General features: G+C 46.6%; 1 protein-coding gene across 4 annotated transcripts in view; it reads left to right on the plus strand.

Moving 5' to 3' along the window:
- The first annotated feature begins 17362 nt into the window (after window positions 1-17362).
- Window positions 17363-20326, plus strand: part of BOC (BOC cell adhesion associated, oncogene regulated) — a 112246-nt gene continuing 109282 nt past the window's right edge. For 3 of the 4 annotated variants that reach the window (XR_003996476.1, XM_030532973.1, XM_030532996.1), the window contains exon 1: window positions 17363-17672. The gene's annotated coding sequence lies outside the window, so the exon portion shown is untranslated. The remainder of the gene's footprint in view (window positions 17673-20326) is intronic. The other variant, XM_030532982.1, reaches the window with a different exon arrangement.

A 20326-nucleotide genomic window follows, 5' to 3' on the forward strand; every position in this document is an offset into this window, starting at 1 on the left:
CCTGGAGGAAGGGAAAAAAGTTGCGCGGACCTCCCTCCAGGCCTTGATGGATGCCGCCGACTCGGCAGCTAGAACCGTCGCCTCTGGGATTGGCATGTGGCATATATCGTGGCTGCAAGGGTCAGGCCTACCACCTGAGCTCCAGTACACGATACAGGACCTACCCTTTGATGGCCAGGGCCTCTTCTTCCAGAAGACAGACCCTCGCCTAAAGAGTTTGAAGGACAATCGCATAATCATGCGTTCACTGGGAATGCATACGCCACAGACTCAGAGATGATCTTTCTGGTCGCAACCTCAGCGCCCCTACCCCCCGCCTTGGCCAAGGCAAGACTTCACCAGAAGGCGAGCTCGTACCTCTCGCAGATGACAGTCTGGACCTCAGGGGGGTAACAATGCCGGTCCCACCAAGCCACTGGCGGGACCGAAGCCAAACTTTTGAGAGTGCGCCCGAGAGCACTGTACCAATGACCTCCCAGGATCCCTTTCAGTTCGCCAACCGCCTTGCCGCATTCCTCCCTGCGTGGTCCCAGCTGACTTCAGACCGTTGGGTCCTCCGCATGGTGGAGTCTGACTACTGTCTTCAGTTTATTTCAACCCCTCCTCCCCACCCTCCCTCCTTGTCCCTCTTCAGGGACCCCTCTCACGAGCAACCCCTTCTGCAGGAGGTTTCGAGGCTCCTTGCATTGGGAGCTATAGAGGAGGTTCCGGAGGAATTAAGGGGCAAGGAGTTCTATTCCAGATATTTCCTAATTCCCAAGCCAAAAGGGGGCCTCCGGCCTATCCTGGACCTGCGAGGACTGAACAAATTCATGAGAAAGTTCAAGTTCCGCATGGTGTCCCTGGGGACGATCATCCCTTCCCTGGATCCCGGAGCTTAGTACGCTGCTGTCTACATGAAGGACGCATATTTCCACATCGCAATTTACCCTCCGCACAGAAGGTGCCTACGCTTTGTGGTAAATCGTCAACATTACCAATTTGCGGTTCTCCCCTTTGGCCTCTCTTCGGCCCCTCAGGTATTCACCAAGTGTATGGTGGTAGTCGCCGCCTCCCTCCGCCATCATCAAATACACGTCTTCCCATACTTCGACAACTGGCTTATTCAAGGGACCTCCGAGGCTCAGGTCACCGCTCATGTAAACGTCATCAAGGGCCTATTCACCCATCTAGGCCTGATTATCAACCTGGACAAATCCGTTCTGCTACCTACGCAGAGGACAGAATTCATAGGGGCCAGGCTGGACTCCAATCGTGCATCAGCCAGCTTGCCCCCACAGCGCTTTCAGACTATAGTCTTGCTTATACAGCAACTGGAAAGCTTCCCAACAACTTCAGTCCGCACCTGCCTCGGCCTCCTCGGTCACATGGCTGCCTGCACTTTTGTTACGAAGCACGCGAGACTGCGCATGCGTCCTCTCTGTAGGGACTTATCCTCCCTACTCTGATGGAGTGCGGCGCTGGACCGGGGTTGTGTCCGGGCTCTTCGCGTAGAGCCGCCACCTCCTCGCTGCCTCCTTGCTTCCCCCCGGGCCGGTCTCTCTGCTGCCGCCGTCCGGGAGAGGAGGCGAGCGGCTCGGGCCGCGGCCCCCGCTCCTCGCTCCCTCTCATGCGCTCTGACGCCGGGCACTGCTGGGGCCCCGGCCGGGCAGCGCGGGGAGCCCAGGCGGCCGGGCTCGGCGCTGCTCCCGCTCTGATCTCGGGTAGGTGTGGGTCTCTGCGCGGGGCGCTCCGCGGGCAGAGGTGGGCGGCAGCTGTCACACGTGAGTGTCCGTTGCTTCCTCAGCTGGAGTCCTGTGGCTGTGGCTGGGGGGGCTGGTCCGAGCCGCTTGTTTCACACGGAGCGATTGGTTCAGGAGAGGAGAGGGGAGGAGGCTGTAGATCCTTCTTTGTGTGGTCGGGGATTGCGTTGTTGCGGTTGGCCAATCGCGTGATTAGAGGCATGGTAAGCGCGTGAATTTTCTTTTTGTCCAATTAGATTGCTAGCATGTATGATGTTAGCCCACATGATTGGTTCTTATGTAACCAGACTTAACTATATAAGGAGGTAGTGGAAAAAAATAAATTGATTCCTGACTTGTTTGCAGCTGTGTTGACTGTGTGAATTTTCTTCGCTCCGCATGAGATACCACACCTCTCCAGACTTGGCTTGCCTCAGTCTACTGTCCATGCAGGGATGCCATAGACATGATAATCACGGTTCCATCAAGCGTTCTGGGCTCCCTCGACTGGTGGCTGACGCCCTCCCTGGTGTGTGCCGGTCATCCGTTCCATCCGTTGCAGCCCTCGGTGTCTCTGACAACAGATGCTTCTTCTCTCGGCTGGGGTGCTCACTTAGGGCACCTCCGCACCCAGGGTCTTTGGTCCTTTCAGGAGCTGGCGCTTCACATCAATGTCCGCGAACTGAGAGTGGTCCGACTGGCGTGCCAGACCTTCCAGCATCACTTGCAGGGCCGTTGTGTTGCTGTTTTCACAGACAACACAACGGCCATGTATTACATAAACAAGCAGGGAGGGACGCGATCTTCCCCCTTTTGTTGAGAGGCGATGCGACTGTGGGACTTCTGCATAGCCCACTCGATAGACCTGGTAGCCTCCTTTCTCCCGGGAGTCCGGAACTCTCTAGCGGACCACCTGAGCAGGTCCTTCCTGTCCCACGAGTGGTCCATCCATCCGGACATCCTCCTTTCAGTATTCCGGAAGTGGGGCTTTCCCCAGATAGACCTCTTTGCATCCCGAGAGAACAGGAAATGCCAGGCATTCTGCTCCCTGCAGGGTTGCTCCCCAGGCTCCCTCTCGGACACGTTCCTAATTCCCTGGGAAGGTCGTCTACTTTATGCCTTTCCACCCTTTCCCCTAGTCCACAGAGTCCTGCTCAAGCTCCGCAGGGACAGGGACAGGCTAATCCTGATCGCTCCGGCATGGCGGAGGCAGCACTGGTACACCATGCTGCTCGACCTATCTCTGGCGAACCCAATACCTCTGCCACTCTACCCGGACCTGATAATGCAGGACTTCGGCAGACTTCACCACCCGGACCTGCAGTCCCTCCACCTGACAGCATGGGTGCTGTCTGGCTAAACCAATCTGAATTGCGCTGTTCCACCCTGGCGCAACAGGTCCTCCTGGGAAGCAGAAAGCCTTCCACGTGGGTGACATATCTCGCCAAGTGGAAGCGCTTCTCCCATTGGTGCACCCAGTGTAACCTTACTCCCTCAGGCATATCGGTCCCCATTATCTTAGACTACTTATGGTACCTCAAGGAGCAGGGCCTGGCGCTCTCTTCGATAAGGGTGCATCTGGCCGCAATTTCCACCTTCCATCCTGGGGAATCCGGCAGTTCGATTTTCTCTCACCCTGTAGTTTCCAGGTTCCTTAAGGGCTTGGAGCGGCTCTACCCTCCAGTTAAATGCCCTTCCCCTACCTGGGACCTCAACCTTGTACTAGCTAGGCTCACGAGCCCTCCCTTTGAGCCGTTAGCCACATGCTTGCTGCTGTACCTGTCCTGGAAGACGGCCTTCCTCGTCGCTATCACCTCGGCCAGACGAGTATCGGAGCTTCGTACTTTGATGGTAGACCCCCCGTATATGATCTTCCACAAGGACAAGGTACAGCTGCGGCCGCACCCGGCTTTCCTTCCCAAGGTGGTCTCTGCCTTCCACATTAATCAAGACATTTTCCTACCAGTCTTCTTTCCGAAGCCGCATACATCGCGCCGGGAACAACAACTACATACCCTGGATGTCCACCGGGCCCTCGCCTTTTACATTCAGAGGACCAAACCCTTCAGACGCTCGCCTCAGCTATTTGTAGCGGTCGCAGAGCGCATGAAAGGCATGCCTATCTCTTCCCAGAGACTCTCATCCTGGGTGACGTCCTGTATCCGGACATGCTACGACTTGGCCCGCGTTCCAACTGGCCATCTCACCGCCCACTCTACTTGGGCTCAAGCCTCGTCTGCCGCTTTCCTGGCCCACGTTCCCATCCAGGAAATATGTCGCGCAGCTACCTGGTCTTCCGTCCATACTTTTGCATCCCACTATGCACTGGTCGAGCAGTCTAGAGATGATGCTGCCTTTGGCTCAGCGATCTTACATTCCGCAACGTCTCGCTCCGACCCCACCGCCTAGGTAAGGCTTGGGAATCACCTAACTGGAATGGATATGAGCAAGCACTCGAAGAAGAAAAGATGGTTACTCACCTTTGTAACTGTTGTTCTTCGAGATGTGTTGCTCATATCCATTCCACACCCGCCCTCCTTCCCCACTGTAGAAGTAGCCGGCAAGAAGGAACTGAGGAGCGGAGGGGCCGGCAGGGGTATATATCCGGCACCATAGCGGCGCCACTCCAGGGGGCGCCCTGCCGGCCCACCGAGTGTTGCTAGGGTAAAAATCTCCAACGAACATGCACGCGGCGCGCGCACACCTAACTGGAATGGATATGAGCAACACATCTCGAAGAACAACAGTTACAAAGGTGAGTAACTATCTTATTTTGGGACTGAGCTAGTCTGGCTATTCCTATGTTCCTGTAAGAAGTGCCTCAGGACTAGCTCCAGGTCAAGAGTGACTTTTTGTTTTGAAAATTTCCAGGAATTATGGTGGCTGTTAGATGCTTTGAGATCCTGGTCTGAAAGATGCTGTAGAAATGTGTGTCCAGCCTAATGCAAGGTAAATCCAGGCATGTGTGCACACAGGTACAGCTCTTAGCACAACTCTTTTTGCCTGTTGCACAGTCCAGAGTGGGGATCCCCATGTTCCAACATCGTGGTGGCCTTTAAAGGGACAAAGTGTTGTTTTGAATGAGTAACTATGAAAAAAGAAATACTGTAGCTAGAGAAGAGGGTATGTATGTGTCAAACTACAGCTAAAGAGGAGAGGCTTAATTTTATAAGTCAGTATTTGCTGGTCTTAATACCAGAAATGGTGAGGAATTGCTTAGGATGATCCTAATAACTGGAAGTAATGGGCTTAAAAGGACAACTTAAAGTGAATAACATAATGTCATGCTGGAAGGTGATAGTGGCTGCCACTAAGCAGGTCTTTGATCTATAAACAATCACCGACCTGCTTAAAATGGAAGGTGCAATTAAACCCTTTATATAGTGAGCTTGCTGGAAACAGGAGCCACGGTCCAAGGCAATGGGCTGCATAGCAAGGCCCAATCAGAAGCTAAGTCATATGGGCTGAGGAGTTCGCTGACTGCAAATGCAGGGGCCTGCTAAGGAACTGTTTGGCGAGCTGTGTGTGTGTTAGAGGGAGAGCACCAGCAGATAGAAAGAGAAACAGTTGTCAGCATGGCCCTGAGAGGGAGCAGAGACACAACTCCTTGGTGTGCAGAACTGACTGGAGAGGCAGACTTGGAAATAGTGACCAAGGAAAGTGTCTGCTGTGTGTTCCCACTGGATTTAGGAAAGCAGGGGTTTGTGGGCACTCATTGTAAATAAACAGGATTGCACCAGACAACATACCTGCCTCCATCATCAATTTCTCATAATGGAAACAGTTCCGCAAAGGCACCGAATATTGATGAACCACTCAGGTCAAAGGGACAACAGTAAGTTTGCTAACACTGAGAACTGAGGCTGTGGAATTGTGTGTGGAAATCCCATCACTTGGGACATTTTAAACTGAATGGGACAAAGTGCTGGAAAATGTACTGTGGGGAAGGACCCTGTGTCAGGCAGATGGCTGAGGGGCCTGGCAGGGCTGCCTGATTGCTAGAAGTCAGTAACTATCCAAATCTTTCTCTGGCCCCATCAGCAGAGAGGGATGGGGACTATTCTTGGTATAATACCAGGGGTGAACACCAGGGGTGAACTTGGCCCAGCAAGTTTGAAGCTGACCATGCAGCCCCTCGAAAGCAGCAGCCACCAGGCAAAGCAGAAGGCAATGGGGATTGTGCTGAAGGCTCTTTCTTGGGCTGAGGCAGGAACAGGGCCAGGCCAGCAGTGTGGGCTTTTCTCCTAGGTGCCTCCCTGTCTTGGGACCCCAGGTGCTGGAGCTGGGATAGGGGTTAGCAGATATTTTCCATGATGTTTCTCCAGTGTCCCTGACAGAACCCATCAGAACAGCCTTTATCAGCATTGCATGCTTTAGTGAGTCTGCCATGACTCATGCACAATGTGCTCCACTCTAGATTAATCCAGCCTTTACGCTTGAGATGTGGTGAAGGAGAGAAATGGATGCATGGACTAATGGGGGCTGGAGAGATCAGAATCCCAGTTCCTTCACTTTTGAAAATGGGATTTCAATTTTAGAGTGATCTAAAGGGGTCAAGAAAGAACAAACCTAGGTCAATGAGAATGTGTGCTAAAAGAACAAGTGGGGAGGGGAATACAGCTGTAGATAATTAATCTTGGAAGGATTAGACTGTTATTGGTAAATGTCAATTTTCACCACACACACACACACACAAGAAAAATGCTCCCATTGATGATGACAGAGATTTACAGATAGGCTGCTTGAGAATTTACTTTGATTTAAGGCTAAAATGTTGACATATGATATCGACAGTTTGTGTTAACGGTTATAAAACTTTAGATTTTTGAACTACAGGGTCTACTCTCATTAAGTGATTAGTGTCTGTCACCTCGCACTGTAACTTCCCACAACTTGGAATATTTAAATTGAAAAAAATGCTTTAAAATAAATATTTTGAAGGGTATTATCAATTATTTTTAAAAATTGATTTCTGCCATGCCTATAGATACCGTCCTGTTCTTACAGTCTTATCAGAGAAGAGGAATTCGCATGGTGATTAGAGCTAGATTAAATATGCCCTGAACCCTCAAAGACTGGACCGCAAGTCCAGGATCTCTTGAATCAGCAAAATTAGCACGGAAACCCCTTAAACAGCCTTCTAGTATTATTGCTTCTTTCCATGGACTAAGCACCAACTTAGTCCTTGCCTAGATTACTTTTATTTCAGATTAAAAGACTCCACAAAAAAAAACTCCTAAGGGTGTAAAGATGCAGTGCCCAGAATACCAAATCATAACAGAACTGGATACAACTCAACTATCTCGTCCCATCAGCTTTGATTCCTAGCCAGAATGAGGATGTATAAATAAATACAAGCCACAAGGACCCCTGAATGAAGCCTCTGGAAAAATGAAGGGTTCAGAAAAATCAGAACGGAGAATAATCATCATGGATAGCAACCAAGGATCGCAGACAATAGCAAAAGATTATTGCATTGCATTATGGATTCATTTATTGACCTTTAAGGGCCAAATTGTAGCAAGACAGATCCAAATGCAAAAAAAAAAAAAAAAAAAAAAAAAGTGCCATCGGGTTCAATGTTTACTCACCTTAGAACCTAGTGCTCCGAAGAGTGGTGCTTCGGCTAAACTCTTTCCCCTGCCTCCTCTCCCCCAGCCGGTGCACTACTTGCAGAGCCCTGCCCTGATGATTGTATATCCAAGTTCAACTGTTCTGTGGTGGACTCATAACATGTATATTTTAAGGATCTGTGCTTAGGATTTTGGAGATCTTATGCACTGCAGATTAGATGAGAACAACATACGTAGCTCTTACATACTTGAATGTCACCACAGGAGCAGAAGGGGGGCAAGGAAACTGCGCAGAGGCAGCAGTTATGTCTGCCTGCCCATGTCTAATGACTGCAGACAAGGCACTGAAGGCTGCAGGTTTCCTAAGGCCAAGATCAGAGCAGATTCCGGGCACCAGGGAGGGTGAGTGGAGGTTAATGAGAAGTAGGAGCCAAATAGACCATCAAGTCTGGGGGAAGCAGAGGGGATCCCTCTGGGCATTGCTTCAGAGCTTCTAAAAATCCCAATCCATCACTACCGTGTGGTCCCTTTGTGGCAACTAGGGGATGACCCTGATGTGAGAGGCTTCCCCAGCTATTACAGAACAGGCATAGCCAGTCCAACACTACTGCCTACAGGAGTAGCTGTGTCAGGGGGCATATCTGGGAGTGAAGAGGCATGGCCCAAGTACTATTGGGCTCTGACTATTCCTGGGTGCTGTAATTCTCCTGGGGCCGTGCGTGGGCAGTTGGACACAAGTTAGGGTAGTGCTCAGACTGCTCTAACCTGTGCCAGGGGCCTGAGCATCCCCCAGAATGTCCCAAACAACTAAGGCACAAAGCTGGCATAATATTTTCATTGACAGGAGTGAGAGTTTGGGGTGTGCAAAGAATGCAAGATTAAGGCAAGGGTTTGCAACTCAAAGTGCAATTGTAACTCCTCAATTTTCAGTGCTCCTGGTGAATGAAATGCAGGACATCACTAGCAGCAGTGGAGAAAGAAATTTTTCCTGTGCTTAAATTAATAATTTAAGGTATCATAAAGAGGACAACTGAGAGGACTAATCTTCAGAAATTAGAAATGGTAAAATAAGTCCTGGATGTAAGCTTCCCTTAAGTTTGAGTGAATTTAGATCCCAGGAGCCATTTGGGGGCAGTCCATTTAAATAAGATCGATTATTTAAAAAAAAATCTTGTGTTTTAAAACGTGGTCTCACTATTTATGCTATTTTTACAATTTTTGTATTTTGCTCATCCTGGACAATTAATTTAGGGCATTTTCACTTAGATTAATCAGTAATAATTATGAATTACAGTTGAATACAGGCACTTGTAACGGGGAGACTTTAGGAGTCACTTATTTCCACTTTCTCACTGAGATAGAAGCTTTGATATTTGGCGCATTCATTCATTATGGGCCACTGAATACAGGAAAAATCACAAAAGTTCCACCTTTCTATCAGAGGCATGAAAAAGTCATCGTTCTAACCATTCATGAAAGTTTTTTATATTCTTCCATGAGGTTAATATGATATAGTCTATTCCTGAATATTTTTAAGACAGTGGACCAAATTTAGAGGTGAGTCTACGCAGCTGTAACTCACAACCTTAGGGGTCTATTGACTGTTGTCCTGCATTTTGTACAATCCTTTACACCCACCAACTGCTTGTCTACACACGCAAATTGTACCTTACTAGCTGTACCAGTGTGTAGCTAAAGCAGGAAAACCATCTGAGGGTGGATGCAGCTGTATAGTATCAAGCACCTTTCTACCAAGCACAGCTCTACCTGTACAGGAAGGAAACCAAGCTATGGCAGCATAAGGCACTGTTACACCAGTATAGCTGTGTCCATACTAGGGGTTGTACAGGTATAACTAGACCAGTAAAAACAAAAGTCACCCCCTAGCTGAGATAGTTATGCTGGTACAAAACTGCATAGCCTAGGCCATTGGCAAGTTGAGTGTAAAATCTATGGCTACACAAGAGGACCCAGAAAAAAAGGAGTATAGTAAGAAAAACAATCAACAGGAAAAGGGTGTAAGAACTTGGCTTCCACCCTGCTATAATTTACATCTTGTTACAGTGTCTTCTGGTTGCTCAGTATGGGAGCTTCACCATCTTAGACCCCTCTACACATTAATAAGGCGGTTAAAGGGCCTCCTGAGTGTAAAAGGTTATGTCTACACTACAGCTGCCACAGTGATATAGCTATGGCACTGTAGCTGTGCTGGTGTAGCCGTAGCATAGACACTTCCTGCAGCGAGGGAAGGGTTTTTTTCTGTTGATATACTTAATCCATCTTTCAGATGTCATAGGTAGGTTGATGGAAGAATTCTTCCCTTGACCTACCCGTATCTACACTGGGGGTTAGGTTGACCTAACTACATCGCACAGGACATGCAATTTTTCACAGCCCTAAGTGATGGATATAGGTCAATCTAATTTCCAAGTGTCGACCAGGCCTAAAATAAACTAGTTTAAATGTGACTTAAAACCATCTGAAGTGTGTCTATGTTAAGGGGTCATATCGGTATAACTAAATCGACATCAAAGCAATTTAGTTTACACTAATGCAGATTTCCTAAACTAGATAAGCCTAGTTCTTGCATCACCTCTGAAATTTAGTGCACTGTGTTTTGATGACTTGAGCCCTTCCCTCTTTGTTTTCTCTGATTTGTCTAATCTGTTGTTAAAAGATGCTTAGTTTCTGAATCCTCCTCTGACACTTTCTTCTCCAATCTTCTCTCCAGCCAAGCAAGGTTTTATTTGTTTGTTTAATTTGACATGCCAAGAGAGAAAGATCCCATTTCCTATGGATTATCGAAGTCACAAACAGCTTTACAACAGAGTAAACAAAGTAAAACTCTTGTCTCAAGTCTTTGAACTAGGGGCTTCCTAATCACTTCACTTCTTAATGTGATTCCTTTCCCTCTCTCCCCTGCTGCTGTCAAGATGACTTTCTGGCCACTTCTAATAGAGGCTGCTCCCCTCAGCCCAGCCCTGTCCTCTGCATGAAATAATCACAAGCCTATTTGTTCTTCCCTTCACCAATATAACCAGCAATCCAGCTTGACAGCTTTGTATACCTGCAAAAGGGATTTCCCCCCCTCTGTCTTGTTTTTGGCTCTGTAGCCCAATCCACTCCCAGCAAACTCCCATTTTCACTTAGATCAAGAACTGAAAGCACTTCCTTACTGAGTTTTTTTCCATTGACTTTACTGGGAGTTTTGCCTGAATAAGGAATTGGTGTTAGGGTTGAAATACACTCTCATTGTGCAGCCACGGATGTATATTTTAATGCTGATTGAAGATGGGCCTGAGTCACAGAGTTTATAATCAGGATTCAAATTTCCACAGAAGTCTGAGGCATTTGGAATTCCTGATTTTGGATGGGTTCAGTACAGAGATAGTTGTCAGCCACAAAATTCAGATTACAAACTCCTCCAAAGTTTTGCGGGTGCTTGGATCTGGAATTCTGAGCTTCCCCTCCCCCTGTTCTGTTTATTACTTCTACAGTAATTGGATGGCATGTGTGGATGAATTCAGCCTAGCAGGATGTATGAGAAAACTCACTTTCTTCACTGGCTGAATGAGCAAATTTAACTGAGCCTGTTACCCACTGAGTGTCTTATCGAAACTCCACTGTCCAGTTTCCTTTGAGTTCTCTCTTTCATCTGGAGTCTTCTTATGCTCCCCCGTCTTCCTCAGCACAATATCAAACAGCTGGAGTTTCTGCCGCTCTGAGGAGGTGGGGTTTTAATCTAACTGAGGCAGCAGTGAGACCAGAAAAGGCTGGGCTTTCTTCAGACTAGCTGGTAGCCTAGGACAACAAAGACACTGTGGCACATACTGCTGATGAAATGTTGCTAGCTGGGGCTCGAGCCTCATAAATAGTTCATGTTAAGAAGTTTCCTTTGAGGGACTGGATGACTTAGGGGATTGGGCTAAAGAGGCTTTTTCATCTTTGTTGCTGGTTCAGATCTGGTCCAGGTCAACAGTAACCAAAAGTCATTGCCCTCTAATGGCTGTTTGATGGCCAGTGTGAAAGAAGTTGGTGCCAGTCGAGTGCCCCGGGGGGCAGATCTCCTTGTCACAAAAACACCACCACTGGTAGCACTCTGGCATTCTCAGGAGAGGTGCCCAGGTCTGAATGGCCAAAGAAACTGAAAAGCCCTCAGAGGTGGTTGCTCTGAATCTAGGGATGAGGCACACAAGGAGGACAATGCATGTGAAAACTTGCACTGCAGCCACGTGTTCTTCCGTGCCTGGAAATAAACACAGAACTAAAAACTCCAGAGCTGTCCTTCTGGTGCCCTGTACTAACACTCATCTCGCTTTACAAACACAGGGCCGGATTTTTTGGATAAGATAGGGTAACTCTAAGGCACCTTTCTCTCCTCTTTCTTCCTTCCCACCCCGAAGCCTAAAACTGCTCAAGAGCCAGTTCAGCTCCTGTTTAATGTAGAGCATCTTAAAACTGCATTACATTACGCAGGCATTAATGGTCAGATAAGTTATTTCACTTCAGTGGGAACTGCTGGGTGATCAGCACTTTTAAAAAACAGGCCATTTATTTAGGTTCCTACATGTGGATTTAGGAGCTGAACATAAGAAAATGAGCAGAAAATCTTTCTCTTTCTTTCTTTCTTTCTTTCTTTCTTTCTTTCTTTCTTTCTTTCTTTCTGGTTCATTAGACCAAAAGTTAACCTTCCAGAGAAAGAAAATCTTTGTTAAAGATTCAGTAAACCTGCCCATTCAATATACATGTAAGAGCCAATGATACACACCCTTCAAGATCTCTAGTATATCCTCCAGCACAGACCAGATTTGACATTCCTGGTATGTCTAAATATAAAAAACTAAAGGAAATTTAAAAAAAAATAACTTCCAGGTTTACATTATACATCATAAAAAAGCACACAATTCCCTGCCCCAAATCATCGCCCACATGAATCAATCTGATTCCTCTTAATGGTGATGTTAACTCTGAAACCTAATGATGATGTAAATGTCAACATTAACTGCTGATCACCTCCGCAGAAATGTTCTCTTCCACTGTTGTTGTGGCTGGATGTAGTGGCAGCTATTGGATCAGGGTGTCATGGGAGCAGCTGGTTTGCTGGGATGAAGAGCGAGGATGAATCAGAACTCCATCCTCCAATATTTAAACTTACCCCAACCCAAAAGAGGGAGGGAGGATGGAGATGAATTCCTTCTTCAATATTAAAAGCCTCAGTTGTCTTCTCATTACCAGAAACATAAACTGCTTCCCACGTGTGGTTCCCAAAAGCTCCAACTGCCCCTTTCTCAGATATCAGAACTTTGAGTATCCCTGCCGACGACTTCTACAGTGCCGTTACACATTGCAGTTCATAAACAGTGGCACACTACACATTTAGGAGCAAAGTAATACCAATGGAATTGAATATCAAATTATATAAATAATGCATGGAAGGTGTACTGATTGGCCTGGATGTGGGGGCAGTGAGGTGAAGAAGGCATGCAGGGGGGACACTGCTTCATAATTCTGGGGTCCATCTTGCATAACTTAGGTCTGATGTGCTGCAAAAGCCATGTGCTCTTGCATAAGAGTGCTTGGATGCCTAAGTTAGTGCAGAATGTGGCTGGCTGATTGTTAAGCAGTGCTGCCTGTAGAAAGCACATTGCACAGACACTCTGAGCGCTGCACTGAATGATGATTTCCAGATGTAGTTTAAGATGTTGGTTTTGACCTCAGTGGCTTGGGGAGGACCATGCTACCTGAACAGACTGCTCCTCTTCTCTCCCCTGAGGTACTCATGCAATCCTGGCCTGCAGAAGGGCTCAAGCTAACAAGCCCTGTTGCAAAGCAGAGGGATGTTCAAAAGTGGAACTCAAGCCTTTTATTTGCTCCAACAGAGCCCAAACCATTCACCTATCTCAGTGGTTCTCACCCTTTTTTCATTTGAAGACCCCTACAAATGTCAAATGGAGGTTCAGACCCCTTTAGCAATCTCAGACATAGTCTGTGGACCCACAGGGGTCTGCGGACCACAGACTGAAAACCACTGCCCTATATAGATTCATAGACTTAAGGTCAGAAAGGACCATTATGGTCATCTAGTCTGACCTCCTGCACAATGCAGGCCACAGAATCTCACCTGCCCACTCCATAACAAACCTCTAACCTATGTCTGACTTATTGAAGTCCTCAAATCGTGGTTTAAAGACCTCAAGGTGCAGAGAATTCTCCTGCAAGTAACCCGTGCCCCATGCTGCAGAGGAAGGCGAAAAACCTGCAGGGCCTCTGCCAATCTTCCCTGGAGGAAAATTCCTTCCCGACCCCATATATGGCAATGAGCTAAATCCTGAGCATGTGGGCAAGACTCACTAGCCAGCACCCAGGAAAGAATTCACTCTAGTAACTCAGATCCCACCCCATCTAACATCCCGTCACAAGCCATTGGGCATATTTACCGCAAAGATCAATTAATTGCCAAAATTAGGCTATCCCATCATACTATCTCTTCCATAAACTTATCAAGCTTAGTCTTGAAGCCAGATATGTCTTATGACCCCACTACTCCCCTTCGAAGGCTGTTCCAGAACTTCACTGGTGAAGACTAGACAACAGCAATGCACCATGGTGAATCTAAAGAAGATCATAGTCTCAGGGCTATGGGGATTCCTTCTGGTCTCCAGTGATGATATTGTTTGATGAGGGAAATCTATCTGCTGCCTCTCTATCATCAGGGTTTTCTGCCTGTTGAGTGGCAGGGAAATCTGATGATTTACATCCCAAAGCTTCTTCAAGGGCAAATTCCTCCAAATCCCTGGCCACCTCCTTGAAGAGAAATCTGCTGAGGGTAGGAAGGCTCAGAAGAAAGGGAGGGGGGAGTTGGAGGTGTAACCCTAGACTCCAAGAAAAGGGACCGAACCTGGGAATGGAGCCTTACCAGACCCTGCTGCTGAGGGAAAGAGGCTTGGCTAACTGGTGGCATTGCCAGCATTCCCCTGCTCCAACCCCTCGTTCCCTGGCCATGCCACACGTTCTGTTCTTTCTGCACAGAGGTCTGTGGTCTTTTCTCGTTTGCCTTGGATTTGCTTGGGCTGCTCTTATTTTCCCTGAATCTTTCACAAGGTTTCATTTCTTTCCCCATCACTCCTCTTTCTCATTCTTCTTTCTTTTACTCCCCTTCATTCCATTCCCCTTTGAGTGTACATTTTCTCCTGCCGTCTCTCCTTTGGGATACTTCAATGCATCTGAGGGTAAATCCTCTGCCCACTGCCCAGCCTCATTAATGGTGCTACATGGGTGGAAAGGGGGACCTTCACTTAGAGGAACCACTGCCTGGGTAATTCTGGCCAGACAGAATGCTTCAAAGCTTTTTACAGACATTAATTACCCATGTGAGACAGACAAGGCATCTGCCTCACAGGGGTATCCGTGTTTTACAGCTGGGGAAACCGAGGCACACAGAGAGGACTGGACTTGTCAAGATCACACAGTGAGCCATCATCAGAGCCAGTGTGTGGGATCTAATTTTCATGAGGGCCTAAAGAACAGCAGGTAAATGTGCTAATGTTACATGTAGAAGTGTATTTAATACAAACTTTTGGCCTCGCTCTTTACTGGTACAATTTCTAGACGGAATAGTGGGAAAGAAGTCACACTCAGAGCTTGAAGCTGCAGAAAAGGGTGGGCCATGATGTTTTGGTTATATTACATATTCCATTATGGGACAGTCCTATAGATTTTAAGAGAAAATGTCAATTTTCCTCTAGAACCTTTGAACCACCCAGAGAGTTTCATAGAGATTTATGTCCCTGCTAAAGATCCCTTAGCATGGTTAAAAAAAAATCTATAGAAAAGACATCCTCTCTATTTAATTCTATAGACAAAGTAATTTCTACAGACCCCTATAGGTTTCATCCCTGTTAAAATCTACTGGATTTTTCCACAAGGATTCTGTTCATGTTTATTAGTAGCTCATTTTGTTATTATTTCTCTCTCTCCAAGGTCCAGTCATGATAATCACTGGAGTCTCGTTTTATAGGCTGAGGGAGATGAAAAATAATCCCAGTAAAATGTTTTAAAAGCTTTCTAAAGTGACTTTTCTGCTAAATCTGTAGCATATGCAGAATCCATGAAGCAGTGATGTAGTATCAAGGTTTTGTCAGTACGTTCTGTTCTGGCCACATTGCTCTCTATGAAAGATGGCTCTCTCTGAGCCCAGTAGGTGCTAAGCACCCACAACTCTACTGGCCAGATCGACGGGCAGCAATTGATCCAGCAGGGGTCAATTTATTGTGTCTAGCATCAATTCTGGTACTCCACCTCAATGAGAAGCACTAGGGGAATCGATGGGAGATGCTTTTCCGTCAACACAGTGTAGAGTCGCCACCGCAGTAAGTTGTGCTAAGTACATTGACTTCAGTCACGTTATTCATGTAGCTGAAGTTGCGTAACTGAGATCAATCTTCCCCCATAGTGTAGACCAGCCCTAAGTCAATGGGAATTGTAACATCAGTGGGAGCAGGATTGGGCCTATGGTGAAAAGAACACCCAGAGGCCTCAATGACAGCGAGAGGTCTGTTGTGCTATCTGCTGCCCAAACATGGGAGAGATACGGTCCCTGCTCCAAAGAGCTGACAATTTAAAGATTTAAAGCCCAAGCTTGCGAATACTTAAGCACATGTGGTAAATCGATCTTACTTACACAGCTTCAGTTATGTGTAGGGTGACCAGATGTCCTGATTTTATAGGGACAGTCCCGATATTTGGTGCTTTTTCTTATATAGGCTCCTATTACCCCCCACCCTCTGTCCTGATTTTTCACACTTGCTGTCTGGTCACCCTAGTTACATGAATAACATAACTGAAGCCAACATAGATCAGTTACCGTGGTGGCAATACTGCGCCGAGTCAACGGGAAAGTGTCTCCCATCAATTCTCCTTGCGCTTCTGGTTGAGGTGGAGTACCGGAGTCGACGTTAGCGAGATCGGCAGTCGATTTATCACATCAACACTAGACATGATAAATCGACCCCGCTGCATCGATCGGCCAGTAGTGTAGACAAGCCTGGAGGTGGAGTACACAAATCAATGGGTAAGTGCTCTCCCATTGATTTAGCATGTCTTCACCAGACTCGCTATATCAACACTCGTTGCATCGATTGCAACAGTAAGTGTAGACAAGCCCTTTTCAGCAGCAGTCCTGTGGACTTAGATGGGACTATACACATGAGTAAAGTTATACACATGCTTAAATGTTTGCAAGAGAGGGGCTTACAAAGGTGAGCAAAATCCAAAAGGCTGGGACAGGGGAAGACAATTAAACATCTATCCTTTACAGTTGATATATCTTAGTTTTGTAATGACACATACTATCCCCAACTTCCCTTCAGCCTAGTGACATCATACAGTATACAATACAATATTATTGCATGTGCAATATAGAGCAGTTACTAATAAAGAAAAATAGGGCCCCTGGTTGGTTACACACACACACACACACACACACACACACACACACACACACACACACACACACACACACACACACACACACACACACACACGTTTTTCCATCAGCAAGGCTGTATGTTCCAAGAGAGACCTACTTTCCTGCCTACAGGTTCAGTGTTCTGTGTAAAGAAAAAGTCACATTCCTGCAGCAGCACCAGCCTCTAACTGCCCCCCCAATGATGACAAGGGGGTCACTAAGGACTGCCACATCCCAAGTCCACAAGACAAGGGGTGGTGGAGGGACCCTCCTTCTTTTGCCAAACTTTTCAGCTCAACTTTCCCAGCTTCCGCTTCTCTGGGGATAGAGGGGGGTGGAGGGAGAGCACCAGGACAGCTGCTTTGTGTGTGTGATTCTTTAAACTCACCCCAATTGCTGGGAGATGGGACAGAGAGAATCCATCTGATGCCCATTATTAGTATTTGGGGAGACTATTGTTCTTTACCTTCCTTTGGGGAGTTATTTTTCCCCCCTCTCACGTCTTGCTCCTCCTCCTTTCCCTCCTCCTACTAAGGGGGAGGGGAGAATGGGAGGCTCCAGAAGAGCCACAGGACTGGTAGCAAAAGAAGGGAATTGTTTGAGAGTTCAGTCATCCAAAAAACCTTCTTCCATGTGGCTGCACTGATTCCAATGTCTCTTTCTTCCTCTTGCAACAGCTTCCTTCTCTTCCTCCTCCCCTGAGCCCTGCAGAATACCTCCACCCCTAAAATTATCCCTAAAATCAACCAGCACGAAAAGAAAGTAAGTCCCCAAATCAAAACCCCCTGACTCTTTTGCTGAGTTCCAGATCCGGCCTGGAACTTCCCAGCCCCTGGACATTAGCCTCTTTGTTGCTTCTTCTCATTTTGTGTATCTTTGTGTTTCTTCTTCCTGCTCCATCAGAGATCTCCGGTGAGTGAAACAGCTGGGGGTGGGGTGGGGAGGTTAAAAAAAGTTTGCTTTGGAGCGAGCGAGAGAGAGACGTTCTGGTGGGTTGTGGTTTTTCCTTTCCTTAAGCTCTTACGCGTAGGAGCCGCAAATCTTTGTGTTGGAGTTTGGGAGGGTTGTTTGCTGGATGCTTTTAGGGGAAATCTCTGTGGTTTGTGTTTTTTAATGGAATAAAAACAGCAAGAGAAGAACAGTTTCCCCAGCGATTTCCTCGCTCCCTTTCTAGGGTGAGTTTTGTTTTTGACCGGGCAGGTGGGATTTGGGGCTTGTTTATTTCACTCTGTCTTTTTCTCGGCATTAATGGAGGGCCCTGCACGCACTCTGTGGGTACTGCAGCTCCAATGCCCAAAACTTCCCCAAAGATCAACTCGGCTCTCTTCCCCAACCAACAAGATACGGGGGAAGAAGATTTAAGAAACAGATTTCTGTACTCCCCCCCCCACTTTCGTAAAAAATAGTGGATTTATTTAAAAAAATGATGGGAGTTTGCAGAAAAGACAACTAATGCAAAGGCATCTTGGCTTGTGATTATGTGGTGGGGTTCCTGTTGCCGAGAGAAGCGTGGGTGGGTTTTCTGTGAGTAAAATGTTTGTTCATTGCCTGCATTTTCTTGTGCAATTGTATATTTTAGTCGTTATGCGAAGGTGATCGGTGAAATAGATGGGGAGTGGGGGTGTTAAAGGAGAGTTGAGAGGGAATCGCTTTCTGCTGTGATGTGGGACTTGAGAGGATGTTATGCATGTGTAGCTTGGTGTTTGGACTGTAACTTTGGCAGGTCCTTGTAACATTGCCTTTAAATAGAAAATGCACCGATTATTTAGGGGAGGGAAGAGTTCAGGATTTATAGCTGCATTCAAATTACTCTTTTAAATAAGAGTTTTGAAGAACTTGCTAATAATAGAAAATAATAATAATAATAGACTAAGCAAGCAAATTTCTTGCTACCCCAAAGGGCAAAACTGATTTAATACACACATTTTATTTTTGACTAAAACTTATGCCTGTAGAGGGGCCACAGTTGCTCAAGTATATTTCAGTGAAGTTGTGGGAAAGATATTTCAGGATCTTGTCACCTTGGTGTTTTGTTTTTAATGAAACTCTATTGCCTCCACGCATATTCTGGTTTATGTGAACAGGAGAGTGTGATTCTATATATACAGACTGGTCTGTGTTCATATACAATTTTTGCATGTCTTAAATTGTTTGATTTACTTGATGACCAATTCTCTTAATTTCTGCATAGCTACCAAGCAGCACTGGCAATGTCGTTTTGATATGTCCATTTGCAGCCTGTCAAGCTTCATTTCCCATGGTTTAAAAAACTTCATAGTGGAAAATGATTAAAAGAATATTAGGAGTTTTTGTGTTTTTTCATTTGTTTGCAACTCGGGTTTTATTTTGGTTTTCCTATCCTTTTGGGAGTGTGCTTTCTCAGTCTGTCTGCATTTGGAAGAGAGAAAATTGTTGGCTGCGTGCACGCGCGCGCGCACACACACACACACACACACACACACACACACACACACACGACACCTTTTTAGTGGGTTGGATATTGAGGTTTACGGCTATGGAAAAGGTTTCAGAAGAAACACTGTGAGGGTTGCAAATGGTGGGTGTTTTGTTTTATAAATGACCTAAATAACTGAATGTAAATAGCTCCCCTTGCTAATAGGAAGCACCCTGGACTCTGTTGGGGAAGATATAATTTAGAGAGAGTTATTATTTTCCCATCAAATGGATGGATTAATCTGTGGCAAGAAATCAGTGGAGTTTTGCTTCCCTCACAATCAAAAGGTCTTATCCTCCAGGTCTCAAGCAGGCTAAATCCCCAATGGGTGTTTTCTGTTAGGGCTGAGATCAGACCTAGTGCTCCCCTCCTTGCTGATGGAGTTCTATGTAGGAAAAATAGGGCATGTTCACATGAAGAAAGCGCAAAAAGCTGATGTACAAAATTGAGGACCAAATTCATTTCACCCTTTCAAAAATAACTCCTCTTTTGAGAGAGAGCTCAGTGAAAACTGTAAAGGTGACAGCCTCCACACTGCCCTCTCTTCTGCACTAGGGGTAAAAGAGGATACATAACAGGTGGCTGTGGCTGCTACATTCGAGGATGTAAATTCTCATGGTCGCTCTCTACTTCCTTAGGGATTGGAAAGCACCGCTTTTCCTCATCTGTTTGTTACTGTGACGCGCTGGGTCATCCACCTGACACAACACAGCACCTGGGCTGTTTGGTTTCATCTTGCTGAATGGGACACTTAAGTATTCATGAGGTCTTTCTAGCCCCTTGGGTGTCAGACCCTCTCAGCTTTTACTTTTGAGGTTTGTTTGGCCAAAGAATAGCTGAATAATTGCCCAACTCCCCTTGCCTCCTGAAATTCCTCGCACTCCCCCCCCCCCCCATCCAAACCCTGCAAGCTTCACTATATTGACTATGGAGCTCAGATCCAGGAGTGCAACTCCCATTCACCTGTGTTACTGAGAGTGGCAGAATTCAGCCTTAGGGATCTAACTTAAGTCCCTCAAAACAAGGAAACCTGCAGCTAAGGTTGTAAACCCATGGAATCCTCTGAGCCCACTGCAGAGAATGGTGCAAAGAAATAAAGCTCTTTCCTGGC

This window comes from Gopherus evgoodei, chromosome 1, assembly GCF_007399415.2.
Source record: "Gopherus evgoodei ecotype Sinaloan lineage chromosome 1, rGopEvg1_v1.p, whole genome shotgun sequence".
Classification (NCBI taxonomy): Eukaryota; Metazoa; Chordata; order Testudines; family Testudinidae; genus Gopherus; species Gopherus evgoodei.